General features: G+C 33.8%; 1 long non-coding RNA gene across 3 annotated transcripts; it reads right to left on the bottom strand.

Annotated features, from left to right (window-relative positions):
• Window positions 1-1,079: 1,079 nt before the first annotated feature.
• LOC133181236 (uncharacterized) lies at window positions 1,080-21,276 on the bottom strand. Of its 3 annotated transcripts, none has more exons than XR_009720440.1 (5): window positions 21,153-21,276; window positions 18,288-18,383; window positions 13,920-14,024; window positions 13,607-13,704; window positions 1,080-3,405 (listed from the first exon to the last, which is right to left on the bottom strand). It is a non-coding gene; the product is annotated as an uncharacterized LOC133181236 (long non-coding RNA). The 3 variants fall into 3 exon arrangements; XR_009720441.1 differs by lacking the exon at window positions 1,080-3,405 and adding an exon at window positions 7,458-7,479; XR_009720442.1 differs by lacking the exon at window positions 1,080-3,405 and adding an exon at window positions 8,447-8,539.
• Window positions 21,277-25,618: the final 4,342 nt, after the last annotated feature.

The raw sequence follows: 25,618 nt of genomic DNA, 5'->3' as shown, positions 1-25,618 counted from the left end.
TTAAACTAAAGTCATTGCACAAGTGACTTAAATAGAGAGTAGTTGCCCCAGTGGCGCAGTGGTTAGAGCGTCTGCTCTAGAGTAGCGAAGTAAGGAGTTGATCCTTACGTCGCAGGTTCAAATCCCACTGTGGGATGGGGAGACCGGTCCTTCAGATGAGACCGTATAAATCGAGGTCCTGTGTCGCAGTAGGTGCTGGCACGAAAAAAATCCCTCAATGCTCAATGGCCGTAAGTGCCGATACAGGACAAAATTTGCAGATCTCCACCGGCATGTGGTGGTGTCTCCATTTGAGTGAAAAAATCTTGAGAGGAATGTTAAACAACATACAATCAATCAATATATATAGAGAGTATAAGCCCAGAGTAGCTTGTTCTGATATCCACATTTAACTCTCAATGCTGTCGCCCACGTGGTGCAGTGGAAAGAGCCAATGCTCTAGAGTCGTGGAGTTAGTTGATCCTTTTCTCACATGTTTGAATCCCACTGTGGGACGTAGAGACCGGTCCTTCGTACAAACAGAGGTCCAGTGTCGCAGTAGATGCTTGCATGAAAAAGATCCCTCACTGCCCATTGGCCCTGAGTGCCGAGCATAGCTCATTTGCAGCTCTCCATCGGCAAGTGTTGGCATCTCCATATGAGTGAAAAATTCTCCAGAGGGACGTTAAACAACAAACTCTCAATGCCCAAAACAGTTTAACCTAAAAGTGAATGCAGACATAGATTATTCTTTAGACCAAGTATAGTATACTCCATATTGTTTTGTTGAGGACACAAAGTTCACAGTGGACTTCAAGTAGTTTTTCCTGCTATTTATACCAAGCTTCTTTTAAACCATATAGTCACTGAGTGCATTCGCTTTCCAACTAATTGATGAAGTTCTGACCTATCTTTCTGATTTAAGAATACATTTGACCAGTTGAAACCAAGAGTACATGTACTACATAAAATTTCAAGGTTGTGATTAAGATTCAGTAAAAGTTATGCCCCATCCAGTATAGCAATATGTGGATGCCATGTTCAATATACATATTTGCTATCATTAAACTTGCAGAGACCATGAATCAAAATAATTCAAATGCTTAAAAATCATTTTATTTTTACTGCTAGTCAAAATACAGTCACTCAAGCATATCCTTTGTTAATTTGAAAAAAAAAATGATAGTTTAACATTTATTATTAATACCATACCAAAGCACAAGATAGTGCACTTCTTACATAATCCAATGATTCATGCTGTGACTTTACCTATTTAGATGTTTCTTATTTACAGTTCAGTATACATGATATACCAGTACAATGTGACACTAACCTAGTATCAGTTAAATGGATCATTACTATTCTGTTTTTAAGAAGTTTGCAGGGTAAAAAGTATAATAAAATAAAAATGTTGATACATTTATTGATTGCATATGCTAAAAACTTTTATAAAATATCAAACATTGCATTATAACAGCTTTTACAAATGAATTCAATACATTCAGGTACAAAAATCAAATTATTTTCATCCACAGTTTTATCATATTCAGTTGAACAACAGCTACATCTATTATATAAAATGTATGGTAGTTGGCACTGATGGTATATATATCCTGAGCAAAGAAAAAACATACCTAATCAAAGAATACAAAGCTCACTTCTATAAATGTTATCTACTAGTAAGGCAAAGTCTCACTCAACAAACACTCTGGTAATGTATATCACCTGGATCCAAAATCTATGCAAGTTGGTCTGGGTTAGATTTAACTGCTCAATAACCCTGAAAATGTATGTTACATCCAGCATCAGAAGCAGGATACATCATCTATGTTTACTGATCACCAAAGAGTATATTGTTACTTTGAATGAACCTTCTCTAAAAAACTGGTCATTAATCCAGAAAATCTAAGTCAAATCAAGGATTGGTACCCTGAAACATTTACATGTACATACATCATCTTTGCAGGTTTGTTCAACATAGAGTTTATAATTACATGAGAATAGGACTGCTAAAAACACTTAATCTTGTGGAGTCCCCCATGTGGCGCAAAGGATAGAGTTTGTAATCTAGAGCCGCGAGTAAGGATTTAATCCTTAAGTCTCAGGTTCAAATCCACTGGGGATGTGGGGACCAGTCCTTCAGATTAGACCATATAAACCGAGGTCCCGCCTAGCAGTTGATGTGGGCACAAAAAAGATCCCTTACTGCTCAAGGCCCTGAGTGCAAAGTATAGGTCAAATTTTGCAGCTCTCCACCAGCAAGTAGTGGCATCTCCATATGGATGAAAAATTCTTGAGAGGGATGTTAAACAACAAACAAACAAAAACAAAAAAAAAAACACATGAGGAAAATGTAGATCAGGTCAAGCATCTGAAGTAAATCTGTTAATGTGCTTTAATCCATGCAAGTTTGTCAAGGTAGAGCTTAGGAATGAACTTTGCTCCTTAAATTTTAACTGGGATGACAATGCTAGGTATATAATAAGAACTCATCTAGACTGTCCAGAAAAGCTAAAAAATATTTAGCAATTTCTTACTTGCATGATTTAAAAAAATCTGCAATCTAACATTATTTAAAAAAAAAATTCAACACATTTTCTAATTTTCAACAAATTCAATGCACTATGAGACGATTTAACATTTCTTAACCACATACACTGTACTTAAAGTGCAATATACATGCATTATACTGTATGTTAAATCTTTACAGTTTTCTTCAAGTACTCTAATAGTATATGAAATATGAAGATTACAAACAGTGATCAAGCTTTAAAGTCCATTGAAACAATACATAATTAGAGCAGAGCAAACACAGACCTCTAAAAACACCAGGTGCAATGGAGGAGAAAGCATTTCCTGCCATGTGCTCCTTGACATGACTGGGCAAATGGAAAAATCCACAAACAATTCAGTGTAAACAATTTTGATGAAAAACATTAGTCAACATTCAACTTAATGATCGATTGAATTTGCTATAACAATTAATTTACACGTAAGTGTACACACATGTATGCATACTAGATGAATTATTTCACAATATCCAAAATTGGACAATATTAGTTTCTAATCTAGCTAGACAACAGGAAATTTTCATTATTACTTACATTACATGAAACTATTGAAGTCTGTGAGCTACAAATTATATCTAAAAATTATACACATTTTAACAAGTGTTTACAGTTTAGTGTATTTATTATACACAAATGATGACTTAGTAATTGTGACATACTAGTAAAGTCCACAGATTGACCTCCAGATTTCAGCTCAAAGGCTTGAAGATTTTTAGTGGCTCTTTCATCATTTTTTTTTTCACTGAATATTTTCATTTTTATTTTCAAGACGCTGTTTTTGTTGAGGTCTTTTAGCAGTTTGATGCAATCCAAGAACTCCAAGGGCAATTTAAGAACTCCTGAATTTCTTTCTTACCTGGAAAAAATAAAAATTTAAAAGTTTAAAATATATTCAACTTACATGAAGAAAACTAGTAAAACTAGTGATAATGTAATAGACCTTTCAGATGTTCCAAAGCAGCTACATGTATCTAATTAAACTAGAACTGTCCAAAAGGGACAAATACCCCCCGCTGGGTTTTTCAGAGAAGGTACCAAATCACTAATGTTTTCTAGATGTGAGAGGTGTTCACAATTTGCTTAAACATTTAGAGTGAAAATTTAATTACTCATTATATTTTTTTTAATGAATGAAACTAAGGTGCAGCCTCATAAAACATCGATACTAGTCACATGCTAGTAATTACAGTGTTTTTTATTACATTGAAAAAATAGTTTGCAACTATATGTCATCTTTGTGAGACATGACACTCTGCAAATTGATTGTTGAAAAAAAATATATCATAATTAATTATACAAAATCAAATTGATCTTAATATCTTTATATCAAACTCATTTAAAAAATAAAAGGCTGGTTCCAGTAACTATGTATTTTGACAGACATAAATTACAATTCAGAGACTTAGACAACAGAGATCTTTATTTCTTTCTGCCCAATTCCTAGGAGATATAGATAAGACCTGCTTGATCAGAGATGCCCTGACAGCTTCCCACACTGAACTCATTAATTAATCTTTAACTGGATGCATGTCCACTCATTACTCCAAAGGGACAAATGGATTTACACTATGTGCTGTGTAATGTAAAAACTGTTTTTAATACTTTGTGATTTTTTTTAATTTCTAATGAGTAGTTTTAAGCTGTAGTTCACCTTTTTGTACAGATGTTCTAGATTCTATGTCTCAAACCTTAGACATGAACCCGAAATGACTAAGTCAATAAAAATGAAAAAAAAAAAACACCTGTAAAATGCAGAAAAATTATCAAATAATGTTGAAAATACCAGGTGCACATCTTCATAATTATGGTAAATAATAAGCATACAAATTTTCATACAAATCTATGCCATAGTCTCTGGGAACAGATCCAGACAAAACCACATAATAAAAATGAAAAAAACACCTTTAAAATGCAAAAAAATTATCCAATCATGATGAAAATACCAGGTGCACACCTTCATATGGCAAAGAATGAGTGTACAAATTTTCAGACAAATCCTTGCAACAGTTTCCAAGAAATGTTCCGGACAAAATCTCGTCTACAGACAGACGGACAGACAGACAGACGGACAAGCTGATTCCAATATACCCCCCCTAAACTTCGTTTGCGGGGGGTATAAAAATATAAAGTTTGAAGTTTTTAGAGTCACCTGTACTCTGAACATGGGATATATGTATTTGACAGACAGATGAATGAATAGACTGATCACTATAGAGCACCTTAGTCTTTTTTCAATAATCTTAAGTTTATATTAGTGAAAATCAAATAGGAACTAGAGTGTTTCAAGGAACGTATATGTCACCTGCTAGGTATCGTCATTAAAGAGGTAAATAAATCTAAGAGTGGTCAGCTATTAATTTAATATTAGCATGGAGGTTCATGCATTTGCCTGCAAGGAAAAAAAAGGATCCAAAAGTAAAAGACTGGCATAGAATCTGGCAATCAAAGAAAATATGGTTCCCCAGTCCTCAAATGAATAATTTAATTGAAATTATGAGGAATAACTATTTATCATTTTATTGATACACATGTAGGTGCTTCCAACAATCCTCGGAGGAAAGGAATTTCAGACTGTCTTTACTTTAATTGTCACTTTGTCAGTCAACACGATTCATTGTGGAATACTGATCCCAATGTATTTTCATAGTATTTAAATATAAGTTTGTGTGGTAACTGAATTTCATACAGTTTCAAAGTATAGTTTCATGAGCTCAAAAACATATATAAATGCTAATTATCAAAACCCTGCCTCTCAAAATTTGGGAGATATAAGGTGTGACAGACGGACAGACAGACACCAGGTAAAGTGATATCTAAGTGTCGTTCTGCTCTGCAGTTGACAAAAAAATGAAAGTTAGTCAATTTTTGACCATGTATATCACTTCAGTGATGAAAGGAATGCTGAAGTGGTAAGTCTATCCTAATTATTTGAAAATACGGCAACCCCATTTGTCAGAATATAATACATATGCTGTCCAGCCTTAATTTCATTGGCATAAAGCAGCACAAAACACGATTTGATTGGATGGTGCAACTTGTTTTTCTAGGGGGCGCTGTTGCAACCCTGGAAAAGAAAACAGGACTGGGGCTTGCCCTAGGGGGCACTTACTGACCGGAAGTAAACAAACAACAGAAATAGAAATACACTAGAAATATGTCCATAGGACATGTATGCCTGCCGAGTGTATAGTAATGCAACATGAAATTTTGTGTTAGTGTATGAAGTTTGATGAGAATATCTTGAAAAGTTTCTTTAAAATTGAAATTGAAATCTAAAAAAAATGGATATAGATGATAAATTCTCACCAAATTATGTATAGATGCATAGCCTTAGATATCAATATTTTAAATGGTTTTAAAACCATGCAAAATGCAAATTGAAGGAAAGTGAGGTCAAGGTCACAGGAAAGGTCAAAAGTTTTTGAAATAGTTGAATAGGTCTTACTAATTATATATGTATCAGCATAGTAAGTTTGATAAAAAATATCTTGAATGATTTCTTTAAAACTGAGCTAGTCACAAGCGTGGCGCCATGGTTAGAGTGTCTGCTCTAGAGTCGCGAAGTAAGGAGTTGATCCTTATGTCGCAGGTTTGAATCCCACTGTGGGACATGGAGACCAGTCCTTTGGATGAGACCTTATAAACCAAGGTCCCGTGTCACAGTAGGTGCTGGCATGAAAAAGACCCCTCACTGCTCAATGGCTTGAGTGCAGAGTATAGGACAGAATTTGCAGCTTTCCACTGGCAAGTGGTGGCGTCTCCATATGAGTGTAAAATTCTTGAGAGGGCCTGCAGATTACCTGTAATGATTGCGCAGCTATGTTTAGGCTTCCCGAAGCTTTAAAATGGGCTCAAAACATAATATGTCATTGCGAGGTTGGTTTTAGTTTTAATTTAAAAGTATTGAACTTAAGTATTTCCAATTTATATAGAGGATTTCCTCGGCTATGTATTAACATATTTGTTATGATATCACATGACTTTGCTGATCACATGACGGTCATTTATAATTTTTTGAAGTGTTTCATATAAATCGCTTCGGCGCAGTTGATTTACACAACAATTATTAACATTTTGTTATAAAAATAAGCTCATCGTATCCTTGTGTATCCGAAATGTGCTTGGGAAAAGTCATAGTATTACTTAGATACAAAATATTTCCAGAGAAATTCAACTTACCTACAAATTTGAGGGTATTTTCCACACAATATCGTTATCTGTATTAAAACAAAGCCAACACACATTTTTCCCAAGCAAGATTCAGTTAGAGAACAACCTCTTCTTACAGATTTCAACAAAAATTCTCAGATTAATCCTCATTCTTCACCTGCGCCAGACTCTTTTATACACACTAAATAAATTCTACCTCCAACCACGGGTATAAAACAGAGTACATTTCAAAAGTATATTTTTCATAAGCATTTTGAACATGCTGAATTTCAATCAAGGGTAGGTAAGCGGTGTATTTTTAAAATATTCTGACATATACGACTTAAAAAAACCTCTAACGACCCGTGAATTTTGCAATAGCTACCTAGCATTTTACATGCAGTTTCAAATAAAGTGTAAAGTTCATGACACTCTCCCCATCATAACACCTCAAGATTTCAGTGACTTGACGTCATTTTCCATTATGACGTCATATTTTGGTAGTTCAGAGATGTGAAGGCACAGAGTGCACTGTGATATTCTACGGGAAGCCTAACCTACCTGCGTGACCAAAATCCCTACTAGGCTTTAAACTCTTCATTCTTGACCTGTATTTCGTCAAATAAGATTTTTCCAGTTAATTAAGGTAAAATTACTAATTGTTAAAACTGTAAATGATTTTTTTTTTTTTTTTTTTTTTTTTTTAACCTGAGCCAGATTTTTACTTTTCTAAAAAGTGTCTGTATTTGACTGTTGGTTCCACCTATCTCAAGGAAATGATCTGTAAAAGCTAGTAAATGTTAGAAATCATAATCTATTCTCTATCTACTATAATCATGGGAAAAGGTGTTGAAAATTAACAGATGGAGATAAAATCAGCAGTCATATTAAAGGCTTTTTTTCAATAATCAATTTATTAGTGAAAATCATAAAAGTATTAGGCAAAAAGGAAAAATAAATGTTGTCATTAATTAACCTTGCATATCTCTACAATTTTCTGATAAGAAAATTATACCGGATGGATGCAATATAATCACCCTTTGCCTGCCCCTAAATTAAATTATGAAATTTTGATAGATTTTGATCTAGTAAGCAATTATTTAAAACAAGGTTCTTTTAGAGGTGCCTAGGGTCGAAATTCATAGAAAAAAAACTACAAAAAACGTGAAAACCTATTTCTAGCATACTGGTTTATATTTATTACAAATGTCCTCATAGTCAGCATAGCCCAGAACGATAGACCGCAGACTCTCACCATGAACATTTTTAGTGTCCTGGTTCGAAACCATTTGTTGGCACATTTTTATTTTTTCAAACTTTTTACCTGTATAAACACTTAAGAACAAGTGCACTTATGGGCCCCGGTAAAATGTGACAAAATGAAGAATTAAATTAAGCATAATTTTCCATCTCAGATCATTAATTGATATCTAAACCATAAGATTCAACAAATTTTATCGCTGAAATTCATGAATATACAAAGAGCAATGCCATACAATGTGGTAGGGGTCAGCCGACATTCGTGATTTTTTATAGTAAATCGAGGACGGTCATTCATTTCAAAGCTTTTGTTTATTGTCAGCCTAACATTGTACAAACTTGTGCGATTGACAAAAAATGCATTATACATTTATAAAACTTGTGTGAAAGTAGGAAATTTGTACATGATTAGGCTTGTACTTAAAATATTAAAAATGTATGAAAAGTTCAATGTTTTTCCTATAACAAGCAAGAGCTATTTACCTGTATGACCTATGTTGAACCCACCCGTGGAATAAATTATTTAAAATACTGGTAGTCACGTGAGTTCTACCCAGGTAAACATTCCTCAAAGATGCTCACTGTAAAACATAACCACGTTTTGTATCATTATATCGAAGTCAAGCCGCATAGAGAAGTTTGTATGTATTTGGTTTTAGGAACACGGGATGGTTAAGAGAGTTTAGTGTCGTTAAAATGTCATCATAAATAAAAGTGTCAAACATTTTTAACATTCATGCAAGACAATGGTACTGGTATTGAAAGCCACCTAAATACACTTTTTTTCATTTTAAAATTTAAAGGAACTAATGTTAATAGTTATTGTATTATTTCAAACGCAAGCATGCAAATTTCTTAGTTTGATCACTATGGGTACAGGTATCTATACAACTTCATTCTATTTTTTTCTCGGGTAAAATAGCACAAGAAGTATCATTCGGCAAAAGTGGATGCTCTAGTGTATCGAATCAACTGAGAGATATAAACCCCGTATGCAGGTGATGAAGGTATATTGCTGAAGAAGTAAGGGAAGTTGACGATTGAAAAGTTAAAGTCATCACGTTTATCATAAAGCTTGGTTGTTAGATTATCATTAATGTAGAACTAAAGCAATACATGAGAAACAAGAAACTACACACATGTGACCTAAAGTCAGTGACCGGAACATATATCGGTAAGCTTTTTCTAAAGACTGAAACCAATATTGGTCCTATAGGTCATCTCATATTTTTAACTAGAAGTGTTCCTTTGATATACTATATTTTACTTAATTTCTATAGACTTACTATACCCTGAAAAAAAAAGGAGGAAAACAGGAACTACCTGTTTAAATGACCCCGACCACCGAGGTTAATCTAAAGTTTGTCCCTGCCTACCTGAAAAACAGACTGCCTCAGGCAGTCAGTAATTTCCAACTCTGGTTATGAGATGCTAAATGTTTAATATTTACAATTAAATGCTTATATTTACATTTTTAAATTCATGATAGATTGAGAAAGTCGATAAAATCATTTCTATATTAAGTCTGTATACTGTATAGGGGGAAAATAACTCGCGGTGTTAATATTCGCTATATTCACGGTGTGAATAAATCCGTGAATTCAAGAAACAGTGAATAAGTTTTCAATAACCTACATGTTATATTTGGAAATTTGAGAATAGACTACGATATCATAGGTAAATATACGTGTAGTGCATGGTCATTTCAGTAATTACGAATCGTACTTGTCATTCAATTATTTTAATTAAAATGCTTGACATTAATTTAGATCACCCATCAGATAATAACCTGTATTTGTTTAAAAAAAAACAACTTTTTTAATAGCCAACGCTACATGTTTCATCAATCAAAACACTAGGGTCATGGGTTTTAAATAGCCGTACGTAACTATGTTACGACGTGTATTTATTACCTGCATTATCATGTTTTTATCGACATTTTGGTTTTAAAAAATCATTCAAATAACTATTGAACTTGCTGATGTATATATAAATCTACCCTGTTGTTCGTGAAGTGAATACATAATGCTGATTAATGCCTTCTAGCTATGCTATGGATTAAACGGATATAGACATTGAAGGGAGGTACATGTAACCTTAGTTATATACCGATTCTGGGAATTCAACAAACCGCGATCGTGTCAGAGGAGAGAAAAACATGAAAATTACAACCCCTGAAATTAATCCCCTATACAGTACTTCAACCGAGAAATTAGTTGAAACTGGTTCCAGAAAAGAAGCTGAAAATGTTCAATAGTTTACAGACAATACTTGACACATGATGACTGAACAAGAACAGACAGCAATAAGTAATTTAAATGACTCAGGTGAATTATAACCTGTTCAATCTTAGATCCATCTTTTTTCTAATACGAGGGTTGATCCAAAAGTTCATGGAATTTAATTATTTCTAAAATTTTATTGTGATTTGATGAAAGCAAACAATAGGCATATTTATAATATAGAGTCATTATGCAACAATACTGGAAAATTTCACCACGTTCCAATTACCAATAAGGTCACATGAGCTTTCTGAACACTGATAGTTGTAAAATCCGGGGGAGACTTCGACGTAACGTCAAGTTAAGTATGTCATGTCATGTTATAGGAGCATCTCACCCTCATGTTCAATTCAACTAAGTAATTCTACAGAATATTCTGCCTTTTTCTCTTTTTTTCTCTCAAGAAAAGCCTGGGTATCCACCAATCGACTTATCTTTATATTACACTCATATTTCAAAAATGCTCCCCATCTTTCCATATAATGTTCCAATTTCAGTAGCAAAGTCAAGCACAGTACGTCAGTGGTCAACATCCATCAACGCTTAATTTGTCTACGAGAAAAACAGACCCTCCAAAAGCAGCCACACCTTTAATCAACCTCCATGGAAGTTCTATTGTTCTTAAATTTCTCACACCACTGGAAAATCAGTTGCTAAATGCATTTTTCTCCAACCTGTATCAGTAGTATACCCCTTTAAGTCAGAGTGTTCCTAAGATTTTAATAAAACTTATAACTTGACTGAAATGTGACGTTCTCTAACAATTAAAAGATGAACAAGAAATCATCAACTAATAATCTAAATATCAAGTTAAATCAGTAAAACTCTCACAGACAGGTATATTAGTGGTCAAGCAATCGTAATAATGACAAAATTCTCATTTTATTTGCCACTTAGCGCAGGTTTTTTCTTATATCACGTATTAAGAATTAAAATGATAAAGAACGAGTAATTGTCTCCCCTGCATTTTAAAACATCCTTTGCTATGGCAACTGCCATAGAGTTACTATCAATAATATTTAAAATATTTTTTTATTAAAAAAATTCAACAAGTGTCTATATTTTTATTTGTAATTTTCAACCACTTTCACTAATAAATAAATAAAATAAGAAGAAATTCCATGAACTTTCGGATCAATCCTCGTACATGTCAGTCATTAAATTTATATAATATACAGTATGCATAAGGGAGACCAAATGTATTATTACTGCATTAAGGAGACCAACCACTATCCATATGTAAATCAGTATTCAACCACTTTCACTTATAAAAAAATAAAATATGAAGAAATTCCATAAGCATTTGGATCAACCCTCGTACATGTCAGTCATTAAATTTATATAATATACAGTACGCATAAGGGAGACCAAATGTATTATTACTGCATTAAGGTGACCAACTACTCTCCACATGTAAATCAGTTTTCAACCGCTTTCACTAATAAATAAAAAAAATATAAAGAAATTAGTGATGAGACATCGGTTAATTTTCATAATCGATTATCGGTTGGAATTGGTTACTGCTTCTGATGCGATTTCACCGATTATAATCAGATTTCTTCATAGTTTTTGTATACAAAAAGCAGACTATTACAATAATTTCATTTATTTCTTTAACATGAATATATAAAATACATAATATATTATTTTCTTTGTTGTTTTGCTTCTTTTACACTTTCTAGACCTAAAAATATTTACAGTGGACACCCAACATGGCTGCCTAGCGGCAGAAAACGAACTTCAAAAAGTTGTGGGGGGAATTGATCACTCTATATTTAAGGTAAATGTTGACTAAGTTGCATATTTTATATCTCAAATAAAAGTTACAATTAATATTTTTTGAATAAAATGAATCAGCTGATTGATCAAACCAAAGAGCAAACACAAATTTGGCAGAAAAAAATTCACCCGGGGGTAAATTGAATGGGTCGGTCGGGTTATTACAGGAAACAAAAATAATTTTTTTTTAGGCCCTATATATGCATCTTCGGTTCTTAATCACCTCTGCTCCGTGCTAGTTGGCTAGTATCCAATGCAGATGCCATTTTCTTTCATCAAGAAGAAATAAATTTTAAACCAGAAATGGATAATTCCGGAATGTATTGTATTAGAAGTATGTTTCCGATGATCGATTATGAAAAACTATAATGGATCATAGGAATCAGTAGCATTTTTTTTGTCGACAATCGATGTTTTCTGATTATCGGTACAACACTAGAAGAAATTCCACGAACTTTTGGATCAACCCTTGTACATGTCAGTCATTAAATTTATATAATATACAGTATGCATAAGGGAGACCAAATGTATTATTACTGCATTAAGGAGACCAACTACTATCCACATGTAAATCAGTATTCAACCACTTTCAATAATAAATAAATAAAATATGAAGAAATTCCATGAACTTTTGGATCAACCCTTGTACATGTCAGTCATTAAATTTATGTAATATACAGTATGCATAAGGGAGACCAAATGTATTATTACTGCATTAAGGAGACCAACTACTCTCCACATGTAAATCAGTATTCAAAACTTGAGATTTTAATACCCTAATAATTTACCTGTTTAGTTACATGAACTAAATCTATTTACCTTTGTCATAACGCAAGAACTGTTTTACATTCAGCCAACTTTAACATTACACATGCATACAGTGTATGCCATGCATTAAGAAGACCAAATGCATTACTTCAACATTAAAGAAACCAACTACAATGGAACAATTAGACAGTATTCCAAAAAGTTCATTCCAATACCATAGTAATTTCCCTTAATTTGTTTGTATTTAGATGACTTAAATCAATTTATCTCAGCCAGAATTGGAACAAAAAAACTAATCATAAAAGTGGCCAAACACATGAACAGAGAGATGGACATGATGATTCCTATGCTTATATACTCCCAAAGTTGCCAAAGTAGAGCAGATGCAGTGGTTAGAGCTTCTACTCTAGAGTTGCGGAGAAAGAAGCTGATCCTTACATCGCAAGTTTGAATCCCACTGTGGGACATGGAGACCCGTTCTTCAGATGAGACAGAGGTATTAACCGAGGTCCCATGTCACAGTAGGTGCTGGCTCGATAAAGATCCCTCAATGCTCAATGGCCGTAAGTGCTGAGTATAGGACAAAAATTTGCAGCTCTCCACTGACAAGTGGTGGCGTCTCCATATGAGTGAAAAATTCTCAAGAGGGACGTTAAACAACAAACACTCTACACCCAAAACTTTGTTTGCAGAAGATTTTGTGATACATGCTTTACAAGTATACATATTGTTCATAAGGGAATAAAAATGCTATAATATATCATTAAGGAAAGCAACTGAAATTAAATGTGCACTTCTAATTGAACTAAACAAAATTACCCTTTGTCAGAATGTAGATTTATAAACAGGAAGGCTGTTTTTCTTCATTTTTTCCATGTCAGATTCAGACTGTTCTTGAAAAAATTCTGGCATTCACCCTGTAAAAGTGAACAGTGCAGATAATAAAGAGCTTCTAAATAAACTGCATAATATTTAAATGATCCACTTAAAAGGGATAACAAATGCATTTAACTCCATCAAGGAGACCAACTGATATCCATATATATATATAAATCAGTACATGTATTTTAATTGTGATATTTTAATATCCTAGTAATTTACATGTTTAGTTTCATGAAATAAATCTAGCTACCTTTGTCCAATGACCAATGAGCACAAGCACTGATTTTTCCTCTTTTTTCTTAACGGAATCACCAGGGCCAGTCTGCGGTCCATATGATTCTGGCATATGTACACTCTGTAAAATGCATATTTGTACCATGTACAGGCATATGAACAATATTTCTATACTACATACATGCATCATTAAACTTAATAATCTTTTTTTTCCAAAATTCATTATTCATAGTGTTTTGCTGTTAGCAAAATTCAACAAAAACTATACCGTATATATACTTGCCTATAAGGTGGTCCACCTATAAGTCAGTTGTATTTTTTGAGGTTATTTTGGAGGGATTTGCTATTGACCCGCTTATAAATTGGTACAACTTTTTGCCAGAATCAATTGACAATTTCAAATCAATGCTCTGATGTTTTAACCTGGTTTCAAAATACTAATCTTTTTATGACTCACCTATAAGCTGGACATAGAATATATACAGTACCTGCATTATACATGCATTAGGAAGACCAAATGCATTATTGCAATATTAAAGAGACCATTGTGGCAAATGAAATCAATGTATGAATTGTATTCAAAACTACGGGTGTACTAATTTGTCTGAAGTATATCATGATATAATGTGATACACAAAGACTTTAACAGGATATGTACATATACCCACATGCCTAAATGTAACAACAGGAATTATCGTTCTACAATAATTCATTGAAATTGCCAATATGAATAAACAAAAGCAAACTTTGTTTCGATTGTATGAACTTTAAGTTTTCTTTTTCCACTACGGTCAGATAATCTAACTATCCCCCCTGGTTGGCTACCAGGTCCTTCGTTAGACTGCCTTATCAGACATGATATTTACTGAAGATTTGATTTTTGGTACTGACTTTTATACTCAAAATAATGTCTTTAATTGTTTAATTTCTTGAGGTCAATATCACTTTGATGTGTTCAGTGTTTACTTTGATATGTAATGATGTGTATAAGCGTGTATTTTCGATAATTTAAATTTCTAGTACAGTAATCGTCCCCAAGCTGCTGTTTCATTATCGTGTCATAGTATCTCTGAGAGTGCATTTTATTAACACCTCCAAATCACCTGGCCTGCGTAATTAAATTTAACTACCAAAAACAACAGCTTGGGACTAATAAGGTGTGATTATCAGCAATGGTCCCATGAAGCCTGTGCTAGACCTAACGGAAACGTTCAACAGACCGTAAAATTAGCATAATGGGATTATTGTGTACTAAGGTGTGAATTCAGTGGAGAGAGAATTTGTTGGACTTCGAGATAACGCATGTGTTTATAGCACTTGGGACCGTAAATCTACTTCGACAAAAGCGAGGTATTCGAGATTTCCGTGTTCGAGATACCGGGGTTTTTTAAAATCATAAATATAATAAAAACGGCTGGGACCGTTGATTCACTTCGAGATATCCGTGGTATTCGACATACTGGTGTTCGAGATACCGAAGTTTACCTGTATATTGATACATATCTAGATTAATGAATATATCGTATCAAAAACAAGAGGCCCATGGGCCACAACGCTCACCTGAGCACATTGGCTAGGAAAAAGCACAAATCACTTCAGTATTGAAAAGTTTAAAGGGGAGGGGGCTTTGATTTTGAACTACCTGAGGATGCTTCCATATCAATATAACAAATGGCTTTACTGTTCTTGAGCAGAAGATTTTTAAAGATTTTTTTCCTATATATTCCCTTGTTAAAAATTTGATCCCCCATTGTGGACCCTCCCTAACCCCCCCCCCCCATCATTTGAACAAACTTGAATCTACACTACCTGAGGATGCTTCCATATCAATATGACTAAACATGGCTTTCTGTTGATGAAAAGATTTTTTCCTATATATTCCTATGTAAAAATTTGATCCCACATTGTGGCCCCACCCTACCCCTGGGGTTTATGATTTGAACAAACTTGAATCTACACTACCTGAAGATGCTTCCATATCAGTATGACAAAACATGACTTTGCTGTTCTTGAGAAGAAGATTTTTGAAGTTTTTTCCTATGTATTCCTATGGAAAACTATGATCCCCCATTGTGGTCCCACCCTACCCCAAGGGGTCATGATTTGAACAAACTTGAATCTACACTACCTGAGGAAGCTTCCATATCAATATGACAAAACATGGCTTTGCTGTTCCTGAGAAGAAGATTTTTCAAGTTTTTTTCCCCTATATATTCTTATGTAAAACTATGATCCCCCATTGTGGCCCCACCCTACCCCCAGGGGTCATGATTTGAACAAATTTGAATCTACACTATCTGAGGAAGCTTCCATATCAGTATGACAAAACATGACTTTGCTGTTCTTGAGAAGAAGATTTTTGAAGTTTTTTCCTATGTATTCCTATGTAAAACTTTGATCCTCAATTGTGGCACCACCCTAACCCTGGGGGTCATGATTTGAACAAAGTTAAATCTACACTATCTGAGAATGCTTCCATATCAATATGACTTAACAAGGCTTTGCTGTTCTTGAGAAGATTTTTCAATTTTTTTTTCTGTATATTCCTATGTAAAACTTTGATCGCCCCTTGTGGCCCCACCCTACCCCGAGGGGTCATGATTTGATACAATCTTGAATCTTCACTACCTGAGGATGAATCCACATCAATATGACTAATTGTGACTTTGTTGTTCTTGAGAAGAAGATTTTTCAAGATTTTTTTCTACATATTTCTATGTAAAATTTTGATCCCCCATTGTGGCCCCACCCTACCCCTGGGGGTCATGATTTGTACAAAATTTAATCTACACTACCTGAGAATGATTCCATATCAAAATGACTAATTGTGGCTTTGTTGTTCTTGAGAGAAAGGTTTTTAAAGATTTTTTTTCTACAAATTCCTATCTAAAATTTTGATCCCCCATTGTGCCCCCCCCTCCGCCTGGGGGTCATGATTTTGTACAAACTTGAATCTACACTACCTGAGGATGCTTCTATATAAATTATGACTAATTGTGGCTTTGTTGTTTTTAAGAAAAACAATTTCAAGATTTGTCCTACATATTTCTATGTAAAACTTTGATCCCCCATTGTGGCCCCACCCTACCCCTGGGGGTCATGATTTGAAAACTTGAATCTGCACTACCTGAGGATAATTCCATATCAATATGCCTAATTGTGACTTTGTTGTTCTTGAGAAAAAGATTTTTAAAGATTTTTTTCTATATATTCCTATGTAAAACTTTGATCCCCCCTTGTGGCCCCATCCTACCCCTGGGGGTCATGATTTGAACAAACTTGAATCTACACTACCTGAGGATGATTCCATATCAATATGACTAATCGTGGCTTTGTTGTTCTTGAGGAGAAGATTTTTAAAGATTTATTCCTATATATTCCTATGTAAAACTTTGATCCCCCATTGTGGCTCCACCCTACCCCAGGGGGTCATGATTTGAACAAACTTGAATCTACACTATGTAATGAAGGTCTCACCTAAGTTTCAACTTTTACAGCTCAGTGGTTCTTGAGAAGATTTTTAAAAGATACCACTAAATTTTCACTAATTCTTAATTATCTCCCCTTGAAAGAGGGTGTGGCCCTTCAAACTTGAATCCCCTTTACCCAAGGATGCTTTGTGACAAGTTTGGTTGAAATTGGCCCAGTGGTTCTTGAGAAGAAGATGAAAATGTGAAAAGTTTACGACAACGACGACAGACAACGGACAAATTTTGATCAGAAAAGCTCACTTGAGCCTTTGGCTCAGGTGAGCTAAAAATAACTTAATTCCAATACATTTTGGGCAGGCAGTTTTTTTTGCAATTTGCAGGCAATTCTGTGAAAAACTTGGGAATTTCAATCACCAAAGATTATATTTACCGGTAATTGTTTTGAATTAAAACTGATCAAAAATGATATAATCATTAAGGAGGTAGCACATCTTAAATGATTATTACAAAATCATAAAAATACATAGACAACTTTACTTAGTATGTTGATTTTACAGTCAAGAAAAGTTTGAATTTGAAGTGTAATTTTTAAAGACGGTGAGACAATTAAAAATGAGAAAAAAACAATTATTATTTTTATTAAATTCATGCATAATGATTTATAAGACTTTTTTGATAGAATTGTTAAAGAATTCAATATATTGCATATCGCATTAAAAAATGTCTTTCTTTCTTTTTTTTTTTTTTTTTTGCTCAATACACAGCCCTAGCAAAAATGATATACAACAAGGACTTTGATTGGATTATTAACATTCATTCGATTGATCATAATTATTAACTGTTATAGCACTTTCATTTTCAAAATGTTGTTAGCTACATTGTTTGATCACTCTTTTGCATTGATATTATAATTTTATAAAAGAGTATTTTAGCAGAAAAAATTATCAATTTACCTTTCTTGGAATAAAGACATGTTGACCCTTGAGCTGAGATTTTCTCTCTTTCCATAGATTTGTTACACTGGGGTCCACATGATTCTAGCAGAGACCCTGTAAAAAAGGACTTAACTATGGAAAAGCATGAAGAATATATGCCTATTATACATATCTTAAATTCTAATGAAAACAATGTTTTTTAATTAAGATCCATATATTTCTAATGATTGACATAATACAAATTCAAAATAAAATATGCATGTCTATATTATACACTGTACCTTAAGCAGACCAATTGCATTATTACATCCTTCAGGAGACCAACTTAAATCAATGTTTGAGAACTACTTGTGAGAACAATAAATTTGTCTACTTCACAGTACTAAATGTACATGGAATCTATAGGATCATGTTACTTTAATTGACCTGCCTTAGTTCAACACAGTAATCTAACAACTTTTTAAGACTTTTTGAACAGTGCATGTTCCTATCATTTCAAAACCATTACCAGTAAAAATGCTAATATATAGGAAAATGATGACAATTAATTAATATTGTACTTTCAGGTATATTAGATGAATTAATCTGATTCGTCAAGAAACATTTGTTAAAAAGCACTATTATCCACTGAATAATGAAGCCACGCCCAGTGTCGCAACAGTCAACATTGCTTGACGACGGGTGATATTCAAAAAAATAGTGACTGCGCAGATTTATGCGCTCAAGGTTCACTATTATTTGTAATTGTATAAAACATTCAGTATAATATAATAAATATTGCATGTAGTTGAGTGTAATATTGAAAATTTTCACCCCTCGAAAACCAAATACGTCAAAAAGGGGATGGGTTTCTTTTCCAACTTCTACATAGTTTCGCCCCTGCAAAAACTGGTATAGACCTTGGAAATGTTTAAACGGGCTAAGAGAAATCAAATGCATCAAGAGTACTTAATTGTTTTTACCCAAGTTACATGCCAAAAAAGATTCAGAGAGACGTCACATAAAGTTAACGTTGATTTGAACTGAAGTTAGGGTGTCGAAAGTCATTCACGTCCAAAAGTGACATTGATCATGTGTGGTAGATAACAAACTCCTACGGGCTAAATATGCTGCCATAATCAAGTGAGGATCTTTCCCTAATCCTACATATAAATCCATTTAGTACAATATTATATGCACTTAAGCAGCTGTTTATGACATTTTAAAATTATATAAACAAGACCGGTTTATATAATTTATATCAATTTATATAATTAATAATATAATTTATGTAATTTTATCAAGATAAGTGTATGGGGTAGAGGGAGCAGACATTGAGAATCAATGTTGTCGGACCTCATGAAACTAAACTAACAGTCTTCCAAATAACCCGGGAGTCCAATGCCAGGGACCTGTTAAATTTGCAGCCGGGCATGTAAAAATTGCCAAATTACATGTCCGAAGAGGGCATATGTGAATCTTCTTTCATTGTACGATCTTTACTTGCCATTTACTCTGTCCTACCCCCATTATTCGCTTAAACGTTGCTATATGTAATGTCGATGGATTGCCTGTCTACATTCTCGATACGACCTGTCAAATGATTGTCAATCTAATCATTGAAGTGTTTAGTTTAACCTATTTGTTTTCTCGAAGTTGCTTGCTAAATTAAGAGATGTTCATCAAAGCCACATACTGTGGCACTACAGTCATGATCCCATTTCTGAAATTCAGTTCAGCTAAACCGGCCAACAAATGACCAGCATGCAACTCAAAAGTTATTTATGAACAAAAACGCTTTAGAAAATGGCAATCACAGGCCATGGTTGGTTTACAACGCTGAAAAAATTAATATAAACCTTTATTCCTAATGGGGTTTTTTTGTTGCACAATACTTGTAAATGTAAGAATTTTGAGTAGGACATGTACAAATTTGAATGGGCTGGGTAAAAATGATAGGTCTACATGCCCGAAGGGCATGTGCTGAAAAAGAATTGTTGTGAAGACTGAACTAAAGCGACAGCGCCGGGTGATCATATAAAGTCCCCTTTATTACATAATAATTTGGCAAATTATCAACACATCAAGCTAAAATTTCCAACATATCTTAACGGTGAGAATTTTTATTTTTTAAGTTGAAACCTCGTGACCTGTGAAAAAAATGAAATTTGTATCCCATCTAAAGTCTTAAAATGTATCAAGGTAATTTTCGATACAAATTTGCGGTTGGGGTTATAAATGAAGGATAAAACCAGAGACCTCGGAATGGAATACTCGGAAGCCTCTGGTTTTATTCTACCCCCAACTAGAAGTTGTATCCCATCTAAAGTCTTAAAATGTATCGAGGTAATTTTCGTGGAATAAATGAGTGCTTTACAATAAAGAGACTCGACCAGAGATGTCTGAAACGATTTATTTGACAAGAAAAAGGTCTCTTGAAGCGAACGATGTCATTTTAAAGTAGGTTAATGATTGATAATGATACATGAACAAAATACGAGCTTGAAGCGGGGGTGCCTGAAATTGAGTTAGATACCTTGTGGTAAAAATAAGTAGGGGTGCACCGTATATGAAACAAGTGCCTGTGATTGATAGTCTGAAATTTCTCTTCACCTAAATATTAAAAGCTTGCAGTGATCGCTATAAATCTATACAACAGTCAAGTTACAAATGGTAAACTAACATAAAAACAAGATTACAACAGTCATGATTACAGAAGGTATATTTTGAAGACTCTAGGTCAGTAGGTGAATGTAAACAGGTAAACACACGTGGGACAGTCACCGCAAATATGAACCACAAAACGACTTATAACATTAAAATGTAAATATTCATCTGCACACAGATTTTTGCATAATAATAATAATTTTTAAAAGTGTAAATTAAAATATAAAATAAACAAACCTCAAACCTTGTAACAAGGCTTGTTTCCCTACAATCTTATTCTGGTTCTCTGTGGTTCACTGAAAATGCAGGGAACCAGGCTGCGTTATTAACTCGTACACAGATTTGTTGATACGAATAAACCTATAAACATATACGAAATAAAATATTATCATAAAAAATGAAGAATTTCAAATTGCTTGAAAAATTATCTTTATGTAGTTTATAATAAATGGTTGTAATTGTTTATTAATTTCTATCTATCCATTAAAATTTGATACGTATATCAGCTTAATATGTATCCGTCTGAACAATTATTGTTATTACACTCCCTGTCACATCTTCATAGTTAAGCCTGTAAGCATGGTAAGTAGGAATCAATTTCAGTTGAAGGGGACCAAAACCAAACATTTTTCAGTTTCATTTGGTGGGGAGGGGGGGGATATAAACCTTAAATGATTATTTTATCTCTGTCACTGAACTGCTGAAAATAATGAAGGGAACTAGGCTGCGACAATGATTTGTTGACAGAATTAAAATACGAAATAAATTATCATACATACGAAATAAAATAATTTCATGAAAAAATGAAGAATTTCCAATTGCTTAAAAAAAAGAAGCTTTTCATGTATGTGATTTACAATAAATGGTTGTACTTTTATATTTTCTATATATCCATTAAAATTTCACAGTATCAGTATTTCACTATTTGTAAACATTAACAATAATATTAAATAAATGTTACACTCACTGTGGCTTTGACTGAGTTACTGTCACATCTTCATAATTAAACGAGAATATTCCCTTCCGTAAATATTGCTATATATATCTGAACTGTTATCAATTCATCTTTCTTTGGTGAAAGAAAACCTCAGGGATGGAGAATAGGCCCGTACGTAATTTAGTTGGAGGGGGGGGGGGGTGAGCACAACCAAACAACATTTTTCAGTTTCAGGTTGGGGGAGGCTACAAACCAAAAAAATTTTTAATAAGCAAAAGAAAAATACATTATCAGAGGTTATTATTGAGGGGACCCAAAAGCAAAAGAAAAATAGATCATCAGAGGTTATTATTGAGGGGGCCCAAGCATAAAGGAGCAATATTTTCTATAGTATACCTAAATTTCAGCAAAATTACAGGGGGCCTGCCCCCCCCCCCCCCTTCCTTCAGCCATGTATTGTATCAAATCTGCTTCACCCTGATTCAGATTTTTTTTTACAGCATATATATTCTATTAGCAGAGGACCACATTATATTAATAAACAATTATTAAATTACAGCTATTTTTTTCTTACAGGGTCTGTTTCATTTATACTATATCATGATGAACATGTCCTGCATGATGTTTACAGAAAGTTTAATTTAAATTTTTAAGCTCGAAATAGCTGCGTCAACTTGCGAGACTATTTTTTCAACGTTCGGCCTAATCTTTAAATATTTAATTTGTTTGTGGACTTGCATAAAAGAATTTAAAAAAAATATAGGGGCCTATCATTTAACTTTATTTTGAATTTCCTTCAGGATTTTATATACCGAACTATAGTCTAACGATTATTTAAAATCATACTTTTTCTCTTGAAAGCTAAATTACTAGGCAAAAAAAACAAAAAAAACAAAAAAACCAAACGAATGTTTGTCTTGTGTATTCTTAATTACAACTTATTACTGTATCATTTTAGTTACTTACCCAAATTTCTCAACATCCATGGTGTTCAGAGGTCATTTTCTGAAAACTGAAGGGGCATTCCGATGGCATTCGGAACAAATGACGGAAAGCACTTGCTAAGAATTCAAAACATGATTCATAAATTTACAATATTTTTCCTTTTTAGGTTTTTAACATAAAACATGGAAAACTAAGTTAAAGAAACACTCATTTGAACAAATCAAAAGCGGAAAAAATATATATGCTAGATTTTTTGTTTAATTGCATGTTTTTCATGGTCTCCAAAATGCAGAAAAATTATCCTTTGAAATTATACGTAGGTTATAAATTCTTTTCTTTTTTAGGGAAGATGATAGAAATTAGACAACTTTTGAATGTTAAATAACAGAGTTAAAGATTAATAATATTTAATGGCAGACTGTTTATTTATCTATAAAAAGACATTTGCAATACTGATGAGGTCAAAATAATAGGTAGACCGAAAAAGGTCGCCTTAATCCAGTGGTCTCCCTAAGCCAAAAAATATATCCTCCTTGGTCTCCTAAAGCCATATGTCATATATATATATATATATATATATATATATATATATATATATATATATATATATACGAAGTTTCAAATAGATACATGCTGAAATAAGCAAAATATGGGATTCTATGCTATATGAATTGTGTGATATCGGCTTACGGAAAATCACGTCCAAGTGTCTAATGCAACCTCAACTCCACTTTCCCATTTCAAATGCTCAGGCGACTGCTGAAAATTAAGCAAATGCCTTAACATAACTATATAAATTAGGGATGGCAATTTGTAACCGGTTAACCAATTGCTCGGTCAATCTGTTAGTCGGAAAAAATTAAAATATGTAAATTTGAACACAATTTTCTTAAAATTCATTTTTACAAAAGAAACCTTTGAATTAGCATTTTCACATATCTGTTTTAGCTGATTTGGAGGTATTTGTGGCTCTCTGGATTGAGATCGTGGGGTAATTGGTCAGTTTGTGAAATGTTACTGTTTAAACACCATTATATGTTTACCCCCGACTGTCCACCTAGTCCTTGTTATGCCCGAGGACACATAGGGCAAGGACTAGACTTCTCCACTTCTCTCTGTCTTGAGCATTCCTCTCCAGTTCTCCCCATGTTAGTTTATGGTCTCTAATTTCCTTTTTCACAGTCCTTCGCCAGTTGATGTTGGGTCGACCAGGTTTCCTCTTCCCTTCTGCTGTCCATCGCAGTGCTACTTTGGTGATGTTGTTGGCTGGTTTTCTTAACACATGCCCTATCCATTGCTATCTCCGTTTTGTCAATAAAGTTCTCATATCGTCTGTGTTTGCTTTTTCATGGAGTTCCACACTGGCTATTTTATTTGGCCAGAAAATCCTCATGATCTCTCTGAGGCATCCATTGTGGAAACTAGAAAGTCTGCATATGTGCCCTTCTGTCATTCTCCAGCATTCTGCCCCATAGAGTGGGATAGACAGGACGCAGCTGTTATAGATTCTTATTTTCGTCTTTCGACTTATGTCATTTGTTTTCCAGATGCTCATGAGGTTGATGAAAGCACCCCTAACTTTACTTAGTCTGGCCTTTATATCTTTGTCTGCACCCCCATCTGATGTTACTATACTGCCAAGATGGGTAAATGATGTTGTGTTGCTCAGGTTATTTCCATCTTCCTGTATTCTTGCTGGTTGTTTGGTATTTGACATAACTTCAGTTTTCTTGATATTGATTTCAGTCCAATTTTTTTCTGCGTTACTCTGTAATTTTGATGATTTACTTTTCTAGACGTGACAGTAGGGCCAAGTCATCTGCATAGTCTAGATCGTCAAGACTTGTAAAAAGAGTCCATTTTATTCCACTAAGAGTTGATTTCATTACCCCGTCTTTTGCTAGTATAAAAATAAGAGCTGACATCACACAGCCATGTTTCACGCCAGATTTGAAGCATGCATCTAATGAGCTGACTATACAGCAATTAAACTCCAAGTAAAAAAGATTTAATCAGTTCTATTATCTTTGATGGTATTCTATAATGCCTTTAGATCTTTCATAAGCTTTCTCTGTGAATACTGTCAAAGGCTTTTTCACAGTCGATAAAGTTGATTATAAGCTGCCTTTACCACTCTGTGCATAGCTCTATAATGTTTCTTGGGGTAGACACCTGGCCACAACAGCTTTTTCCTTTCCTGAAACCTGCTTGCTCTTGTCTTATTTTGGCATCGACTGTAGTCTCAATTCTGTCGATTATTATTCTGCTGAAAATCTTACTAGGTATTGATAGTAAGGTGATGTCCCTCCAGTTATTGCAGTTAGATCTCCTTTCTTTGACAGTTTGATGATATTTAATTTGGACCATGTCGATGGTATTGTGTTATTATTCCAGTTCTTGATGAATAATGGGTGTAAAATGTCAGCTGCTAGGTTTGGATCAGTTTTAAATAACTCTGCTGGCAGTTGGTCATTTCCAGGTGCTTTGTTGTTCAAAATGGATGTTATTGCTTTGTATATTTCAGCTTTAGATGGTTCCTCTGTTTCAATTTCTAAATAAGTGTCAGCTATGTGTTAGGCTCTGGGCAATTCAATATTACTTCTTCAAAATGCTCTCTCCATCTTTCATCTTACTCTCTTTTGGATGTAATGAGGTTGCCTTGCTTGTCTTTCACAGGCATGTTTGTTTTTCTTCTCCTTCCACTCAACTTTTTTGTTATTTGATAGAGATCTCCCATTCTTTGTTCAGAAGCAGCTTTCTCAGCTTCTATTGCCATACCTTTTATAAAGCTTTTACGATTTTTCTTTGTTGCTTTCTTCAC

Source organism: Saccostrea echinata, unplaced genomic scaffold, assembly GCF_033153115.1.
Source record: "Saccostrea echinata isolate AGI-Se365-2 ecotype Australia unplaced genomic scaffold, CSIRO_AGI_Sech_v1 ptg000008l, whole genome shotgun sequence".
Lineage (NCBI taxonomy): Eukaryota > Metazoa > Mollusca > Bivalvia > Ostreida > Ostreidae > Saccostrea > Saccostrea echinata.
Note: the sequence above shows the minus strand (reverse complement) of the source record. Positions and strands in the feature narration are given on the sequence as shown.